General features: G+C 40.7%; 1 protein-coding gene across 2 annotated transcripts in view; it reads right to left on the bottom strand.

Moving 5' to 3' along the window:
- PDHX (pyruvate dehydrogenase complex component X) overlaps nucleotides 1-19,564 on the bottom strand; it is a 97,985-nt gene extending 78,421 nt beyond the window's left edge. The window contains exons 1-4 of one of the 2 annotated variants that reach the window (XM_046941658.1): nucleotides 15,390-19,564; nucleotides 5,406-5,487; nucleotides 4,204-4,248; nucleotides 116-179 (exon numbers count right to left, since the gene is read on the bottom strand). The gene's annotated coding sequence lies outside the window, so the exon portion shown is untranslated. The remainder of the gene's footprint in view (nucleotides 1-115; nucleotides 180-4,203; nucleotides 4,249-5,405; nucleotides 5,488-15,389) is intronic. The other variant, XM_046941657.1, reaches the window with a different exon arrangement.

Genomic DNA, 19,564 nt, shown 5'->3' with positions numbered 1-19,564 from the left:
ATCTCCAAAGCCTGGAGTACCATGAAAAGCACCTGAAGTTCCAGTGTGGGAAACACTTGTTTTACATGAAACAGGTCTACAGGTCATAAAGAGTTAGGGACATACTGATTTTTACCTGGGATTTTCCCTTCAGAGAGTGGGTACCTGGAGCTGCTCTACCCAGTCTGATTCTTGAGTGCCTGAGAAGAGAATGCATGTTTTAGTTTGGAGGGAATAAATAAGCAGTAGGTGTTTATCTGCTGTTCTGCACTATTAGTAATGGCGTATCTAGTATAATGTGCTAGATAGCAACTTCATTAACACATGAGGAATAATACTTGCATGTTGGAAGAGCCCCAGGAACTGGAGAAAGGGAATTGGAAGAAATACTGAAATTTATTGCTAAAAGGTGGATGAAACGGCAACGGTATAAAAGGTAAATAAGTAGGGAAGAAAACAAAAGGGAAAACACTGGAACTAAATCCCAATTAAAGAAGTAATATGTAGGGCGTAAATGATCTTGTTAGCTGCGTTGTCCACAGCCTAAAAAAGGGAACGCATTTGCATTAGAAAAATAAAAAAAAAGCAGACATCGAGTGTTTTCAAAACTTGTGAGTTGTGATAACTTTAGATCTCCAGATCTCCAGACATGGTTAGAAAATGAGGAAAACCTCTGTGAAAATTTAACAGAACTTTCTAAGATGAAAAGAAGTCAATTATGTTTATACACAAGACACTAAGAAAAATTAATGTTAGAGCAAAAGCTTCCCTCATCCTTTATGTACTGAGTGATGGTGGTCTCTCTGCAGTGGAAAGAGTAGCTCTTATCTTTCTGCGTACATACAGCAGAAGGATACTTGGTGATTATTATTCACTAAAGCTCCCGTACTAGGCAAAGCTACCATCTGAGTCACTTTAACAGAAACCCACCCATTCCCAGGCCTACAGCACTTACTCACAAGCCAGCATTTAGATATGCAAATAACAACATATTGTAATCAGCAGCTTGTCCAATAATATTCCCTTTGTTTCATCAAAAAGGCGTATCAGTTTTGTACAGTTGGCAGTGAACATGCAAAGAGGAATTTGAAAAAGCAAGAACAGCCAGAACAGCAGCTCCTGCCAGTCCGATTGCAAGCATCACTGATGTCAGATGATGCATCAGAAGCTTAGGGTGCTAATGACTTGTTGATGTGTTTGACGTTATGTAGCTATTCCTTAGCAGAGATTTTCATGGCAGGTTTTGTTTTTATAGATGTTGCTGTATTACTCATGAACTGGAAGGTTCAAGAGAAATTGTTGAAAACAAGATGAAAGCTTGAGGGTACTGGCAAGACGGGAGAGAGAAAGTTTGTCTGAATCTACTGTAGGGAACCTGGTTTAGCAGAGGAGTTGGAGTAGATGATCTCCAGAGGTCCCCTCCAATCCCCATGATTCTGTAATTCTGCTATTTTCACATATACTTTGTCCAAAACACAGAAACATTAAATATCTTGTCCCTAGTAACAAGCCTGTTACAGGATCAGGAATACAGGACACCTGGCTTCATCTGCTCAGCTACAGTCATTTGTTTATATTCATATATACGTATATATATATGTACATACATACATATAATCAGCTGTAGTCCTTGGACAGAAGTTAAAACGTATGCAAAAAATTAAGAGAATTTGAAGTAGTAGATCTAACTAAATTATCATGCTGAAATAATTCAGCTAGTTTATCTTCTTTGTGGTTTTGTTGTCTGTCTTTCCTTTGGAGATTTGCAAGACAATTTTCAGAGCCTAATTAACTTTTTGCATGAAGATGCACTCCTTTCATTTTGGAGTAGTAATCACGTTTAATCTGCAGACACCTAGCCATTATAGCAAATCTGTCTGTTCACTATGACAGATAGATTATGAGAAAATAAATGGAAAGTGACATTCATATTAGACAAAGTGTGTTTTTGGCAGCCATCAACAAGCTTTTCTAGTTGCTATGACTTCAACACATCATCGCTTTTTCATTACAATCTGATTGAGTAAGTTAGGTCACCAGGTGGCTTTTGCAAACATTTATTATGACAGTAACGTTGAAGTTATGCTTGAAGTTATCAAAACTCTTCAGAATGAATTATTTTCTTGAACATAGGGTATCCCTCTATCAGCTAGAGACTAGCTATTTATAGGGGAGCTTGGGATTCAAAGCTCTTTAGGCATGGAGCAGTGCAGATCCAATTGCAGAGAGGGTCAAAGAAGCTTCCACAGCAGCTTGTTCCAGTAGAGAAGGTGCTGGAAAAGACAACTTTCTTACAAGGAACTTTGCATAACCAAAAATGTGTATACGTGAGAAGACAACCAAGCAAAAATACTAATGCAGTGAAGTATGTCTTAAAAAAAGCAAGAAGAAAAGGTTTCATTCTAGATAAAAAGACTTAAAGAATGAAAAAGATGTTCTTAACTATGCCAAAGAAAAAGAATACAGGTGTTGTTTTGCACTTCATCCAGATGTGCAATCAGTACTTCGCAGAATACGTGCAGAAAGCAGGGCTGCTTAGGAGAGCATGCATTCTAAAGTGATTTATATCAGCTAAATAAAGGTAATTAAAGATATAAAGGACTGAAGCAGTAAAAACAAGGCTGAGCTATTTAACCAAGTGTGACAGCTTTGCATGACTGATTATTCATGAACTACTTCTAGGTAGTTAGGAAACATAAAATGTGATTCATAACCTCTAGAAAGAAAACCAACTACTTAGTAAGAAAGCTAATTTTATGATACTCCTAAAACCAGTGCAAATATTTGAATTCCCTTCTAAAAAACTTTCTGAAAAAGATGAATAAATACATCCATTCACATAATGCACAGGCATCTATATACATATATTTCATAACTAGCAATTAAAAAGTAGGCACGCCTCTGTATGCAGTAGACGTGCATTAAATGCATGCTCCAAAAGCATTAAATAATTAGTTATCATTTCTACCAGACTGCTGTCATGTATTTTTATGGAGAACAGCACTGTCTATCAAGGAATGCTAAAGTAACGAGCCTTTAAAAAGAGAAATTATTCATAGAATTATCCTCTGATCAGGCTGAAAGCTCCTCTTCACAGGTAAATAATTGAGTAGTACACTAAATGGTGATTGCAGAGTGTATTAACCACTCTTCATTAACTCTTCACTTGCAGTAATTTCACCTCATTTACTCCATCAGTTAGATACCAACACGGACAGTGCTGCAAGTGTATACATGTAGGGGGTTAACGTGAGAGCCACTGCAGCACAGTGAATTACTAAGTCACTGCTCAGCACCTAGGAAATCCCTGACTGCAACTCACAAATGAACTAAATATATATAATTCTGCAGAACGATCTATTAATGAAAAGAAGTACAAAGTAATTCCTGTGTATTCATATGGGTATCACAGCATGAAGAAAGATAAGTGTTCATTTCCATACAAGTTTGGGTGTTTGTTTGTTTGTTTTGAAAAACTATCCCCTTTATTTAATTTTGTCTGCCTGGTCAGTTAGTAAGTGTGACTATTTCTCATTTCTTGCATTGATGAAGTACAGTGTATACATATATATTATTATATAATTATGAGCATGCTCTATTATGAGCCAGCTTTAAAGTAAGCATAAAATAAACACCAAGGAATTACTGGAAAAGTTACTTTACATAAAATAATGTTGCTGGACTATCATATGATATGACTAGATATTGCTACAATTGCCAGTGCATCTGTAGTTGAACTATTCTTGTATCACGTGGAAGGAATTTTCCTGGAATGTCTGTCTGAATCAGACACTGAATTTCACAGGCCAGCATAAACACAGGTATTCCAGCTTTTCTTTTGGGATTAATTCAGTGTCTCCAGGATCTGTTTTGGAGCTGCTATGTCACAGTAAGCTTTTATTTCAGTCTATGCTATTCACATTTTACTGAAGAAGAATAAGATATTTTTAAGGTATATAAGCACACACACAGAAAAGGAACTTTTAAACCCATTCAGATTGACTTCTAAAAATATTTTCCATTTTCAGTTTTTTCAGTATTTGATGATTAACTTTTAGCCATACTTTTGATGTTGGTAGATTTGTTAAGCTTTGCTTGCAGCTACAACGCTTCCTAGAACAAATCAATGCTTATATTTAAAAATCCTTTAAGTAATATGAACATAGAAGTTACTTTTTAAAGTGCAGTGTCTCTTTATATAGGTTACTACTCCATTGGTCTTACCTGTTGTCTTGCTTGCTTTTGCTTGCCACTGATTAACAGCTGTAGCTAAAGGAAGTAAAGACAGATTTAGCAAGGAACCAGGCTCTGACCTAGATTGGCTGGCAATGGGATGTTCAGCTTCCTCTCTTTTTTGGTTGGATATTAGGAAAAATTTCATCTCCAAAAGAGTGGTGATGCATTGGAACGGGTTGCCCAGGGAGGTGGTGGAGCCACTGTCCCTGACAGTGGAGACATGGCACTGAGGGACGTGGTCATTGGGCATGGTGGTAATGGGTTGGTGGCTGGACTAGATGATCTTACCGGTCTTTCCCAACCTTAATGATTCTATTATTCTATTACAAATTTCTTCTTTCTCTTATTGCAATCTAGGGATAATGAGGTACTGAAGTCGTAATGAAGGCCTATATTTACATTAAGAAAGAAAGGAAGGAAGGAAGGGAAGGGAAGGGAAGGGAAGGGAAGGGAAGGGAAGGGAAGGGAAGGGAAGGGAAGGGAAGGGAAGGGAAGGGAAGGGAAGGGAAGGGAAGGGAAGGGAAGGGAAGGGAAGGGGAGACTAATAATTTGAAAACATCTCTGCTGAACTTTGAAGATTTCCTGTTTTCGTTTCACAAAACATATCCACAGCACTTAAACACAGTGTTGAAGCCATGCCCACTAATGATACTAACATCTGTGAAACAACTCAGTAGAATAAAGCCAGACCTAGCTCCAGAAGAACATTCATAGTTAGGCAAAGGGTAAATTAACAATATGCTCATAGCATTTAGATATGAAAGATACCCATGGAGGTTTTCTAAGCTATGTAATCCATTAGTGAAGATCTGAAAGGGTTAGAGACTAATATAACCAAATACCAGAGCTGGTAACCTTCTGCGATATCTGTTACTTGGACACCTGAACTTCCCCAATAGAGAGCACCTGCTCTAAATTATTTTCCAAACCTACTTTGTTTCTAGAAGCCTTTGTAATAGCAGAACAATTAGCCTCAGTGTTTTCATACTGCAACACTGTCAGCCCAAGAGAGGAAGATACACAATGCAAATGATGACCCGAGGACTCGGGAATTTAATAAGCAAAAACACCACATGCAAACTTTGGTGGGTAGAGATTCCTCTAATATGTATGAGTGTTGGTTTTAGACCGAGATGGAGTGATCTTGCTAGAATAAATCATTGCGTAATGGGGGAGCATCCCTTCCTTACCTGCAGGACTTGGATGACCCAGCTCTGGGCTGGCCTGTGCTGCCCTGACCCTACAGCCATGCCATGGACACGCAGGAACACCCTGGAAGAAAGCCAGCAGCATGGGTTTTAGACAGAGTCAAGGCATGCAGGCAGTATGACATATGCATTTGTGCTGCATGATAAAAGGTGTTTGTGGCATCTAATAAACTCATTTTCTGGCTCATGAGGGTGCTCACTGTTGTTATTATTTTTATGTTTAATGGTAGTAGCACTAAATTAGTGTAGTAACTGCTACTCTCAGTAGAGACCAGGCTCTCTGAAATATAAGCCTCTAACAATTAAAAGCCAGTCAGTCTCACAGAGTTTACATTGGAAATATGGAAAACAGTATTTCAAATTTGATCTGCAGCTGAGGGGTCACAAACTGCTGCCACATTCCAAGGCATGGTAATACAAACCAAAAGCAAAGCAGCCATTCATGTGAGCTTATCAGCCTGTGCCTTGAAGAGCCTTAGGAGCTGATCCTCTGCTGCCCCGTTGCCCTCATGAAAGGGCAACAACCCCCAGCAGACAGGTGTGGCTGCCAGCAAGAGTGGCTAATCTCTTGGATCAGCTTGGTGTGAATGAATAGAGCACATGAATCAGAGTCCAAAGGGTGGGTGTGAGCTTTATTTTGCTGCTACCCAAGTGGAGGCATCTCTCCTGCAAGCAGGACTGCTTCCCCAACCTGATCAGAGGATGGGGCCTCCTTGGCCAGGAAATATGAGGAGCAGCTTACATTTGGTGCTGCCAGGGCAGGAAAGAAATTTACACATTGCAGTTTCAGCCCAAGCCATACACAGTCTGTGGTGGGGAGCAGCTGGTTCCAAAACATGTCTGGAAACCACTGGAAAGCCTGGTAAAAAGCATGTTGGGAGTGTCATGTCATAAACAACACTTTTTCATCAAGTACTTTAGACATAGCCACCAAGGCCATCAAATACACATTTACTTGCCATGAGAAGTTGACCGAGTGACTGCGACCAAGTGCCTGTTCTGTGCAGAGCTGGCCACATGCCCCTTTGTCAAGATTCTCTTCACTGCAGCCAAGTTACAGGAGGTTGGTTTGGCAAGAGAAACACGTGCTGGTTTGGGATGCCCCAAACTCATGAGACTTTTCTGAGAACCTCCACTGAGAGATGGTCTATTGTAGAATTACTTGTCACTCTCTTCACTGTTCCTAGTTAGATGTGTTCTCCAAACATTTTTAGTTCTTTGTCCTTAGTGTTTTGCTTCAACTTCAAATTGAAAAGTTGGGTTGTTTTTTTTTTTTTTTTTTTGGGGGGGGGTTTGTTTGTTTGTTTGTTTGTTTTAAGTTTGCTTCTTGAAACAGGTGGATATATAATGCTTGAAAGGGTGAATAAATACGGTCTTTTCCCCCATAATTAACTTGCCAAAATCAATTCTGTAGCAAAACTATTCTTCCTCCAATTCTGCCCTCACTTCTTTCATCAAACTCACACTGAAATAACACTGTTAATCCCCAAGAAGCATCAATATTTTTGCTGCAGAGCATTGCACAACTTGTGGTATGGACTAATGCCATGCATTAGCCGTGAAGCAAGGTTTGACGTAGCTAGAGAACATCAAGTACAATACCACATTTTATCAAAACCAAACAGCAGAACAATGCACACAAGTCTCTCGCAAATACACCAGACCCATCAGATTTCCATCAGATAAAGTCAGTACAGAGAAGAAATATAGGTACACTCTGTTTTCATTAATGCAGGAGTAGGCTCAGAAGCTCTACTCTTCCTCTGTACAGTGCCCTTAAGCCAACAGACCTCAGGATGAGCCTTTTGGGCAGAAACATTGTCAGTCTGGAGTTCAAACCACAAAGAGCCACACTTTTCCCACATGCACCAGCAAGGACTTGTCCAGCTTCTCCGCACTCTGCTCCCCAGTGGCACGTTTACCTCAGCACGTCTCCCCCAAGGCCATTGAGACCCATTCTCAGCCCTGCCTGAGGCTCCCAGGAGGCAGCACAGGGACAGTTCCCTCATGGACATGAGGTCTGCCCAAAGAGACCAGCACTTCTGTCAGAGAACCAGGAAGCACCACACTTGTGAGCCCAGCCACCGTGCACAGCACTGCTCAGAGCAGCGAGCCACCTAATGATATCAGAGATGAGTCCTGCTAAATAGGGGGCTGCAGCAGCCCTGGCCAGCCAGTGTGAGGCCACCTGGGATGTATATGCCAGCCATGCATCAGAGAGACTGGGCTGGTTTTGTGGCCTGGCTGCCTTCATGGGGTTTGGGCCACACTTCCCGAGGCTCCACAGGAACGGCTGGTGCTCTGGGGCAGGCCTGCAGGCAAGAGGGATGCAGAGAAATGCCCAAATATTGTGACATGCTAATCGACACCTTCAACAGAAAATGATTCATTCTCAACAATGTGCTAGGCTGATCCTGGCTGGAAAAGCCAAGCAGAGAGAGAATCTTTAGAGTAGAGATGAACGAGGAAACACACACCACTGAAACTCGTGCTATGACTTGTTAACAGTAGAGCTAAGGTTTTGCTTAGTTCAGTAAGTATCCTAATTTAGACACCAATCCAAATCTCCTTTAACGAGACACTTGGATTTCTTGCAAAAAGAGCCTTCCCAAGCTCCTGACATTGGGAAGTTTGAAACCTATACTGCAGAAGTGATTTTCTCCACGTTTTCTCTTTCAAGCACAACTGAAGCCAGACAACACAAAAGGTGAGTGAAAATATTTTTAAAAGGAAGTTTCTAAGCTTTTCTTGCATTCGCTGTGGGCAAAGACTCAGTCTCTCTGAACTGGTTTGTTCTGTGCAGTAACAAAAATGATTTATCTTCTCCAGCCTAGTTTTAAAAGGCAGGTCACGGACATTCTGTTAGTTCATAAAAGAATAAATATACGAAGACAGAGGCTCATCTGATTTATGGCTGAGCTGTCTGGTATATGTTATGGCTTGAATTTACATTAAACCATTGTGACTTACAGTAAATTAAATAGAGACCATAAATGGAAAATGTTTAAAAGGCCATTACATAACTGAATAAATGGGCTGAACATGTTGCTTGCATGCCTCTCCCACACCCTGATTAGCCGAGAATGATGGCTTCATCTCAGATTGAATCTGCGCTGTTGCCGCTATACATACTGCCAGGCTACAGCAAATATTACAAATCACATGTCATTATTTTTAAAGAACAGCAAGGGAAAACAAATACAATCAGATAAACTGACTACTTTTGCAACTTTACCATATCCTCATTGAGTTTGGTCTAGCATCACCATATGTAAAGGGGTAGGAAAATGAGAAATACAAAGAAAACTGTATCTTTAGAAATAGAGGGCTAAGGGGATGGACGAAGTTTTACCCTACAGGGACAGTGTTAGCACTGACACTTCAAGGTAAGCACAGGTTTTACCACCAGCCACCAACAGACAAGCCAAATGCTGCACAGCTCAGGCAGAGTGGGCTTGCAGGTTCAGTATACTGGGGGGTCTGGAAGGCAAAGCCACTGGTTATGCCTCCTACACAGAGTAGTGCCCCTCTGCTACCAACAGCATGTGTGATCCAGCCTGTAAATAAGTGAAGGAAAACAACATCAACTTGGAAAAAAATTTCCAGGTATTTTTGGCTGTCCTATTCAAATGTAATCATGGCTGTGCATTGCCAAACCAGCTCCAAGGAACGTGGACGTGCTTCTCTCACCTAACAATAGTTCTGCAGCAAATATTGTGGCACTGAATGCAGCCTCTACCTGTTAGTCACTCTTGGGATTTTGTTCAGAGGTGTCCAAAAGGCTACAGGGATTATTATTCCTGAGCAGCTACCCATTGAGCTCCACTCTCTTTGCCAAATTCTTCCTTCGGACAAAATAGTAATTTGGTGGCATTTTCTTATTATTTCTTAATTCTCTTCAACACTTGTTTGTTGAACCTGTCTTTATTTATAAAAATCTTCCACTGCTAATGTAAACTACCTCCTAAATTCCCTCATCTCCCAGGCTCTCCTTTTAGACTGTATTCTTCCATTCGATGAACAGAAATGTATCAGATTGAGAGAAATGAGCCATGGAAGTAACTCTCTCCCAGACAAGCACTTTGGAACCCAAAATGTCATCCTCTGTCCTTTCATGCAAGTGTGCTGCTGGTGGCAGGCAACCCCAAAGCTCAGAAAACAGATAAAAAATTGTGGACCTCGGGCAAAGTGGGGGAAATCCAGAGAAGTTCCCATCAGGTTCAGCTAGTAGATCTGAGTTGCCACTCTCTGCAAGGGAAGAAAAACTGCAGGCAAGGTGAAGGATCTCCAGCTTGGAAGAACTGCTGAGCACTAAGGCCATCCCCAAGCAGGTCCCTGCTGTGCCACGTACTCCTAGTGTGGCCTGGGGCAAACCAGGATTCAGGCTAGCCAACTCTGTTCTCTGCAAATCGCAGGCAGTCTTGTTCTCCACCCCACAGGACATGATATACAGTCAACGCTGAGATGGCAGTGCAGTGCTCACATCCCAGAGACAAGACTCCTTTTGTATTTGCTTCTTTTGTTTTCTCCTTTAGATTCAGGTATTGTAGCATGTGTCTGACTCTTCTGTGCATCACCTCTTGTCATTTTCTGGGAAGGGGTTATCATTTCTACATTACTTGTGATGACTATTTCATCATGTATCATTACAATTTAGTTTCACAATAGGAGGGTAGTTTATCAGTCCATGGTTCCATAAATACAAATCTGAAGTATTTCATATGAATGCAGATAGCTCTTTGTGAAGATTTATCCCCTAACCAACCTGAAATGCTTCCTAATTATTTTTACCAACATCTTTATTTCAGAAACCATTCAACTAAAACGTATGTTGAAAAGCTAAGTTGCATCACATTTTAGATTTCAGGTGGCTTTTCTGTGAATAAAAGAGAAAATCCTTGTATAAAGAAGTTTCCAGTTTCTATGCCACAGTGAATCTGCAAACTACTCAAGACCCAGTGGGATGATTTGGTATGACAAGAGGCAATCCTATTAGTACATGATTAACAAATTGCCCAAGCCCTCTTTCCAGAATCAAGATCAAAATGTGTTTTTCTTGCAAATTGAAAACCTTGGGCGTGTTGGATAGCTGAGCAGTGAGTAATTGGAATAGAGAGCCTTTCATGTGGAGCAGTCAACTCCAATTCACATCTCTTGTTAGAACTGACTGCAGTTTCATGCTTGATGTTGCCATTGCAGCACCATCAGCACTGGTGCACATAGGTAGTGACCATCGGGCTATCCCCAGTACCATCACTCCTAACTCCTCTCCTGCAGTGGAGGGAGGTAAGCCAGGAGGTGACTCTAAGATGATGAAATTTTTAAAAATCTGCAGAGAAATCACAAGCAAAATTTCACCTTAATACTTTCTGGAAACAGAACATTTCATGCCAAAATGTAGCTGCTTTCTGTCTGGAGTGGGAGAAGATGTGGGCTTTTCTCAAGCCATCTGTTTTTTTCCTTGAATGTCAGATTCTAACAGCAGATTCTTGAAGCTGCAAGGGTTGTAATTAAGAGCAGATAATTCTGCCACTCTTCCTACATTACTAAAATCAATAGTCTATTTGTGAAGTGAAACAGCAGTGCCATGAAAAGAATTATATTTGGCAAGTGCTCTGCTTTTTCTTTTTAATGCTCCCAATTTACCTTGCAGTATTTCTGTAAGACTTTTTGGCAAGAGTAAGGATATGTAAATGTTGGTTTTTCTTCTGTTGTTTCATTCACTAGCAATATCCAACTCTGCAGGCTTGTGCATTTAAATCCATATCCACAGCGCAGCTTGTGGTCAAGATGCCAACTGTTCTTCCACATACATTTAATTTCCCTGGTTGAAATGCTGATTCAAGTGGACTTAATAAAGAAGTAAATCATTTAAGCATGGAAATGAAGGTGTTGCATGTGAGAGATCTTTCCCAGTCATCTCATTACTGCATACTAATGGTGCAGTTTAATCTCTACATCTTTTGTTTGGTCTGATTAGGCATATCCCAGGTCCCATTAAGCATCAGGAAGAGAGCAAGTTATCCTCAGAAGATAGCAGCATGAGGCTCAGTCCTTGCTTCCTGACACACCCAACTCCCACATCATTTCATGTGCCTGAGGTTGGCAGTACGAGGTGCCAATCATTCTAGACAGCCAAGATTGTTTTTGCTGTGGCCTGGCAAGATCAATAAGGCATTACCATCTTGTTAACTCAGGGTATCCTCTAGGTATTTCCATTTCGCATTGAAATTCTCTGGACATCAAGATAGAGAGAGAGAGAATTATCCTAAGTAATAGGACAAACTCAGTAGCACTGAATTAATTAATTGTTAGCACTCATAAATGAGCGCTACAAACTGATCAGATCCAGTTTGACACTGGAGCTTTGCATAGGTTTTTGATTCCTCCTGGAATGCCATGCAGAGAATCCATGGAGAGTTTGTCTACTGACTTGTCCAACACAGGAATCATATACCCTGTGTCCACCAAGTCCAAATCTTCCACTGACTACAGACAATCCTTCAGTGATCAGTCTCAGCAAGCTGCAGCCAACCTTTTGTGGCTACCTTCCTAAATAACAAGCATTAGTCATCTTAGAAAACTGGTGCTATTGTTTTTACTTCATATCAGCTGTATGCTGGATAGCCATATCTCCTTTTCTTGCTGCTTTGTTGATATCAATGAACTTGAACTTCTCTGGAAGTTCAGGTGTTACTAAAATTCTTTTTCTTAGCCTTGGCAGACCATCAGGAGTACTTCTGACTTTGCTTTAAACTGAAATAAAAAGAAGCTAAACAAAGGAAATATTTCATAACCTTTAAGTTTTGTGGGCTTTGTAGAAGAAAAGCTGGAACATCATTTTAAAGCTGTTTTGTGTCTAAATATCACTGTTTACTTCATTGGCTTATTTACAAAAACCTGTTTTCCATTCTAGTTCTTCCCTCAGCTCTTTAACTACTCATTAAAAACTTAGCTGGAGAATAAGGGAATTAAAGTGTTGTAAAACTGATGTCCTATTTTTTCCTTTCATTTGCAATGCATAGGCCAAACTCATTTAACATATTCTTTTTTCTGGCACAGTTTCTTCCCCATATCCACCTTCTAATAGGACTCTATCTCCCACTGGATAACAAGAAGAATGGGATTGGCTAAAGGTTTGAATTTTCCTTGGAAATAGCCAAAATACATGGATGCATTTTTTCTGTGAAAGCCAAAATATCTGTTATATTGTATTTTTCAGGGTTTTTTTTTTTTTTTTGTGATTTCATTATTTTTCTAATATCTAGTACCAATCAGTTACCAAAGTTGAGGTGCTGCTTTGCAGTTTGCTATTAGAAATTCTTTATAACAAAAATATACTCAAACCTTATTTTTGTGACTATTTTAAGAAGAAACAAAAGCGTTTTGTACCACTAGAATCACAGTGCCTCCTTTAGACAGCTTTGTGCTTCATGATGGGCAAATGAAAGGAAAGAACAACCCCAGAGCAGGGCACCTGCAATACCTGGCAGCTGCATTCACATCCAGGATCTGTCTGTTTCTACGACTTCAAGGAATTTGCTTCAGTTCTAGTCTACATACAAGTAGATAAACATTTCAAAAGCAATGAAGAGATCTGGACTTTATTTTCTGTGTATAAGCTGTGTGTAAGAAGATAACAGCACTCACATTTCTGACAACAGCACTATGAGCATAGGATCTTAAAGCGTTTTAGGATTCTACACCAGTATGAGCTATATAATCATTAGGTGCACATAGGAAAGTCATAGAAGGGCTCAGGTTGGAAGGGACCTCAAAGTTAATCTAGTTTCAAGCCCCCTGCTACAAGTAGGGTTGCCAACCACTAAATCATGGAATTAGATCAGGTTGCCCATGGCCCCATCCAACCTGGATTTGACTATCTCCAGGGATGGGGGCATCCACAGCTTCTCTAGCCAGCCTGTTCCTGCACTCTATCACCCTCTCAGTGAAAAATTTCTAATTGACATCTAAACTAAGTCTCCTTTCCTTTAGTTTTAAACTGCTCCCCCTTGTCCTATCACCATCTACCCATGTAAAAAGTTGATTTCCCTCCTGCAGGGCAGTTGTTTGCAGCACACAATCCTGCTAGCGTAGAAGTGTAGACTAATCTAGGTTAACACTCCCTACAATCTAAAGGACATTAGCAACCTCTCTCATTTCCTTTTAAGACTTGAACTTGCTTTATCACTTACCTGCAGGGAAAGAGTAAACAGTAAACAATTACTTAACAGCTAGATAGGTGAGACTCAGACATAATTCAGGGTATGTCAGTATGACTTGTTTTCCCCACTGTCCTCTACAGTCAGGTTGAATTTCACATATATTGTAATTTAAATTGTATGTCTATATGATACTCTTCTCCAAATGCCTAAACATTTACTGCAGAATGTAGACCCAGGTGACAGTGTAACAGTGAAATCTTAGCACTAGGCAACTTTAGGAATTGTGAGTGCATGCAGCTAGATTTGGCCAGAAAGCTTTTGAAGATGATGTCTTTTCCCCCTTTGAGACATTGTTTTATCCAAGCCTATGTGACTTATGACTGCAGTATGTCTTCACAAGAAGTTGTTCTAGAGGAGCTAAGACCGTGCCAGTTCATCCCTCACCCAAAGAAAAGATCAGCTGTGCTTATGTAATTCTAAAGAGATGTCAGTCTAACCTGTTCCTTTTAGTGTCGGCAGATGGGACTCCTCTTCATACCATTATAAATCTCCTGCTTGCATCTAACCCAAATTTCCTTTGCTGTAGTTAGGCTTGTTATTTCTTGTTTTGTCTTACTGGAAGTGGAGAAAGATTCATCTTCTTTGTGACGGCATTTATTTATTTATTTTTTAAACACGTTTGAAGATGGGAACCACCTTTCTTTTCATTCCTGTCCTCTCCCTGTAAAATAAACCTGATATTCTAATCTTTCCTCACAATGCATGTCTTCTAGATCTCTAGCGCTTCCTGCTGTGCTACCAAGATCCTAGCGTTGCTGAAGTAGCATCCAAAGCTGGGCATAAAGCTAGATTATCTGCAGGTGAGCAGGCTGGATGGGTGCTGTTACTATCTCACAAGTATCTTGTCTGTGTGTTATTGAATATTTTCTGGCACTGCCCCCTTATGCTTAATCTGTGATCCACAGAAATATCACGTTCCTCTTTTTCTGTGAAACACACATCCAATAAGTCAGTTACCATCTCATTTTTGCGCAACTGAGTATTGCTGTAGTGCCATTGATCTTGTTTGTGTCCACCTAGAACACCTTCTACTTATTTTGGATCACATCTCTAATGTCATCACTTTGACTTTCCATCCTGTGCTTCAAAGGGCTGGCTGTATTTTTCAGCTGTCATGACTTACAAACTCAGTAAATTGACTCTTTTTACCATGAGTAAAGTCATTATTGAAAATATTGACTAGTGCTTGGGCCCACAGCAGATCACAGTCAAGCCACATTAAATACAATCCAGTTAGGCAATGAATCACTAATATCCACTCTTGGGGTGCAATTTTGCAACTGGTTTGTGCACAGTTTGGAGTAATTTCATCAAGACTATGTTTCCATACCTTGAAGATTAAAACATCTACAAAACAGTAATAAGTCAAAAGCCTAGCACAGAATTCTCCCTCCTATTAAAGAAATGTTAACGTGACATACTATCACAGAATAAAATTTGTTGGAACTGTGCTTGGAAATCCATTTTGATTTTTGCAGGTGTTTTGCAACTGCCTTATTAGTACCAGTTCAGAAACTGAAGTTACACTCACTGGCCTATATTTGCCTTAGCCATCTTCTGCTCACCACCATCTGAAGTCTTTTGTGTCCAAAAACTTCAGTTTACTAGGTCACTGCTTTTTTTTTTTTTTTTTTTTTTTTTTTTAACTCCATTGTTAACAATTCAGAGTGCCCCATCCACTTTCCTGGGAAGTTTTGAACTGATCTCAAAAAGATCTGAAGCCCCTACCTCATATTCTTACCTTTCCAGTCTGAAGTCCCACTTCTTTTGCTAATGTTAATTTCTTTGGTATTCTGATCAGAAGTCCAACCAAGTTTCTAGTGGGAGTGTTACTAAAGTCCATAATGCACACACAGAGAAAAAAGGATAAAGAAAATAAGTATTTTCCAATCTAAAATTGACCATATTTATATCCAAATGCATTTTGGAAAAAGCTTCAAGAACATCTGTTTTTAATTTAAAACCTTAAAAGTTATAAGTTTTATTTACTTGTAACATCTTCTGAAAAAAGAATTTAAAATACTGTGATTCATTTAAGAATGTTATTTCTTCCATTTCCCTCATTGACACATGCGAGGGAAGACTGACTAGCAGCAATTTTCTTCTTTCATTCCATGCTACGCACACTGAGATTTTAAAGCTGTGTTATTGCCTTCCATACTCAGTATCTAGACTATGATTTCCAAAGTAAAACTGACAGGCCCAAAAAGGACCTAGAGGTTTGCAAGCAAACAACTCCAGAGACCTTTACCTGCAGCCAGAGCTATCTCACCTGTGGATGATACAGGTTCACTGTCACAAACTATTGCTTTCTCCATAGAGCAGAATAGTAAAGAAAATAAGGATGTGAAATAAAACAGAAAAACAGTAATCTATTTCATTTTCAAAGTATTGCATATCTTTTCAAATGCACCACGCTCTAGAAATAATGATTTAGAAAGGCTGGGTATTACAACTAGATCCCTTACATATCACACGTATATGTGTCACACGTTAGCTTACTGCATGCAACCCTACAGCTGTAATCACTTGAGGCATTGAGAAAGATCTGTTTCTGGAATACAACACCGATAAACAGGAGAGTCTCTGTCTGAAATAGCTGAGACTGTTGACTGAGATCCTTCTAAGAGATCAAAACCAACACAGTATATTTTATGTCGCCACGCGCATAAAAAGCCCCACAATAATCACGTAGCACTTGTAGCTCTGAACATACTACCCTGCTCACCTACAGCCTGATCTGTATAGGAAAAGCACATTTACAAATACTCTGAAGGAAAAAAAGCTTGAAGCCTCCAACTCTGTTACCCTAAGACAGCAGCTGAAGTACAAAAGATTACTAACACTACTGATGAGAAAATAAAAGGACACATGATGGAGTGATTAACAAGTTAGGACTCCATCGTTAAGATAATTGGCTTTTTCTGGGAAACAGCTAATGTGCATGATCCCATAGATACATTTTCACATAATGGTAGCAATCCAGGTCATATTTACGATTTACTCTTCATTACATTTTGTAGATAGAAGACAATTTGTTCAAGAACATCTTGAACAAATACAATGTAATTGCATCCATTGCTATCCCTTTCTTTCACAAGATACCTGCAGTGTAGCTGCTTGTTTTCACCATGACATGGCAGGCACAAAAGGATGTTACTGCATTATCTCAGCCTTCAGAGGATGCCTATTCTCTGCTATCAAAATGCTTGGACCATAGATCCCTTTCTACCATTAACTTGTTGTGCAAGGCTAGATTGAAAGGATACATGCAGACATTTTGTTTGAAAGAAATCCCTCAGGACTGGCCAATGAGGGCTGTATTTTCCTGTTTTTCCCTGGAAGCAAGTAACATTGTTTACTCCCACCCAGAGCAGTTCCTGTTTCCCCTTTTTCATCACCAGAGAAGCCCTGCTGTGCTCCACCTCACCCCTGCTCTAGGGATGGGGCATGGAGAAGAGAGATAGATCTGAGGCATCTGAGCAGGCATCACACCTCGAGCCACATTTTTTGTAGCTCCTCAGCATCAGGTGGAGGATGGTCTCTTCTGCCTTGCTCCTCCAGACAGGTGTGTAAACCCAGGGGATAATCTAGCTCCAAAAAATTAATTATCTGTAACCCAGTCATTGCCATGTTGTGGTGATCCGCTCTGCTTGTGGTTTCTTTGTGATTTTTTCCCCAACCAAACCCTTTGAGTAAGCTGGGGAACGAAGGTGTGGGAACTGACTGGGGAGCAGAGCTGTGTGGGTTGATCACACAGTATTATTACTATTTTCTTTTTTAAATCCTCATATCAGGCGAATACCTACAGCCAAATCATAAAATTTTGAGATGGAAAAAAACATAATAGGTCCCACCTACTCTATTCCTCTGCCAGTACCAGATTGTTATCTGCAGTTTATTTTCCAGCCTGATTTTTCCTGGGATAGGCAATTGCTCAGCGCCTCTGAAAATCAGGCCCTGCTGGTGTGCAGATGGGGCCTCAACCACTTCCCTTAGGAGACATGAGGTAATTGTTCTCAGATATTAGCATGCAAATGCCATATCCAGAGTTCAAAAGGCCTAGATGCATCACTCTGCAATTTCAGTCATTACAGTTATAATGGTTTCTAATTCTGATCACACACTTTGAGCGAGCATGATGCAGCCCTGCAGCCCCAGCACCTCCAGCCTTGCAGCCAGCAGTTGGGAAGGACTCCCTCCACGGCCAAGAGGTTATTCCTCAAATCCTTCTTTTCAGTTCCTCCTTATCTTAACCATTTTTCCAGCCCTTACCAACCATCTCCTCATTTCACAACATACAACCCCACACCATTTATCAGCAGCTTTGATTCCCACTCACCCCTCACTGCCCAGATGATGCAGGCTGTGCCTCACAGCACCCTGTGACTCAACGTGGCCTGCTCACCTTCCATGGCAAACACCTGCTGGTGGGAGGGATCTTTCACAAGCTAATACCTTGTGCTCGCAACTCCTCAACAAGCTCATCCTTGCAGCTCAGCCCAGGAGGTTTGCAATCAGCCTGGGTCCCCCTGGTTTGCATCAGCTCCCTAGTTTCACACCCCAGCCTCATCAGATCTGTGCTTTGCCAGACTACAAAAGCACTCTTAGAGTCAAAGGAACATCATGGCAGAAATGCAATGCAAAATCCTTTCATTGCCATATGAATTTTAAGGAAAGATATCAACATGTTTGTTAAAGCATAATATACCTGGCAAGTGCCCCTGCATGGCTCAGTCAGATGTCTTCTCCACAGAGCAGGTGATCTCTTCAGTGCTCACAAATGGCTGATGCCAACTTGACAAGAAGCAGCTGCCCAAGAGACAGATCACCTCTCTCTCCTGCTCCTCCGATCACAGATTTGTACCTTCTCTTGGTGTGCAGATCCAACCAAAATCTTATCCTTTTCTACTTCAGACTAATTTTTGGATCTATCATCAAGCAGGCCCAGCCCACACAGCAGCAGGCATGGAGCAGAAAGGCAAGGTAGCCATTCTTCCAACAGCTGTCTGAGGTCAGCTTAAACAGACTGTGACTACGATCTGCAATCAGGCTCAAGGTGTTTCACCTGGTGGCTAGGCTTGGGAGATAGGCCTCTGATAAGTCCCCTCCTTCCAGCCTTGTTTTTCTCCAAGCTGAGGAAAGACTTGTTGCTCTACATCCTTTCTGAGGTAGGGGATCAGCTTAAAGCTTCAGCTTTGCCTGCAGGTCCCTGTAACTCATAACCTTAGTGTTCAAACAAAATATTAGCTAGTAATATTTCTCCACAGTGTCGTTGGCTGTTACAGTGTGGCTTTTTCTTGACACATAAAGAGGGTTTAAAAATGCTGATGGCCCTTGGGTGTAGCTGCACAGAGTTATTATCTTGTGAAACCATTTATTAAAGGTGACAGCAAAGCTTAATAGCTGGCTTTGTACTTAACTTGACTGTAAACAAATGGGTTATCCATATGCAGTGAATTAAATTCCTTTTGCACACCAGAAGAAAGGAGCATAAGCTTCAGCACATGACTTTTCATTGTATATATACTGAAAAATTGCAACTGATAGAAACATCAGATAAAGGGCAGGTCTCATTTACCACTGCTGAAAGTGACCAATCTCCATGACAGCAGAACATACTTGGGATGAGACAGCTCTTGGTTGGATCCCGGGACACCCATAAATGGGTCTCCCTTAAATTCGATAGCACTGGGTTGCTCCTCACCCATGTGAGCACACAGTCCAGTGTCAGTTACCTTCCTTCACTAAAGCCATGAGCTCAGGTTTCAGGGAGCCTAGGCATGTGTTTTAAGCCTCAGCATTTATTACAGTTCCCCCAGTCCTTAACATTTTCAGCATTGACAACTCCAATTTCAGTTTTTATAGCAAAATTAATGAACAGCTGCACCTGCCATGCTGCTGGTGGCAATAGTG

This window comes from Gallus gallus, chromosome 5, assembly GCF_016699485.2.
Source record: "Gallus gallus isolate bGalGal1 chromosome 5, bGalGal1.mat.broiler.GRCg7b, whole genome shotgun sequence".
Lineage (NCBI taxonomy): Eukaryota > Metazoa > Chordata > Aves > Galliformes > Phasianidae > Gallus > Gallus gallus.
The sequence above is the reverse complement of the archived record's forward strand: the minus strand, read 5'-3'. Positions and strand labels throughout refer to the sequence as shown.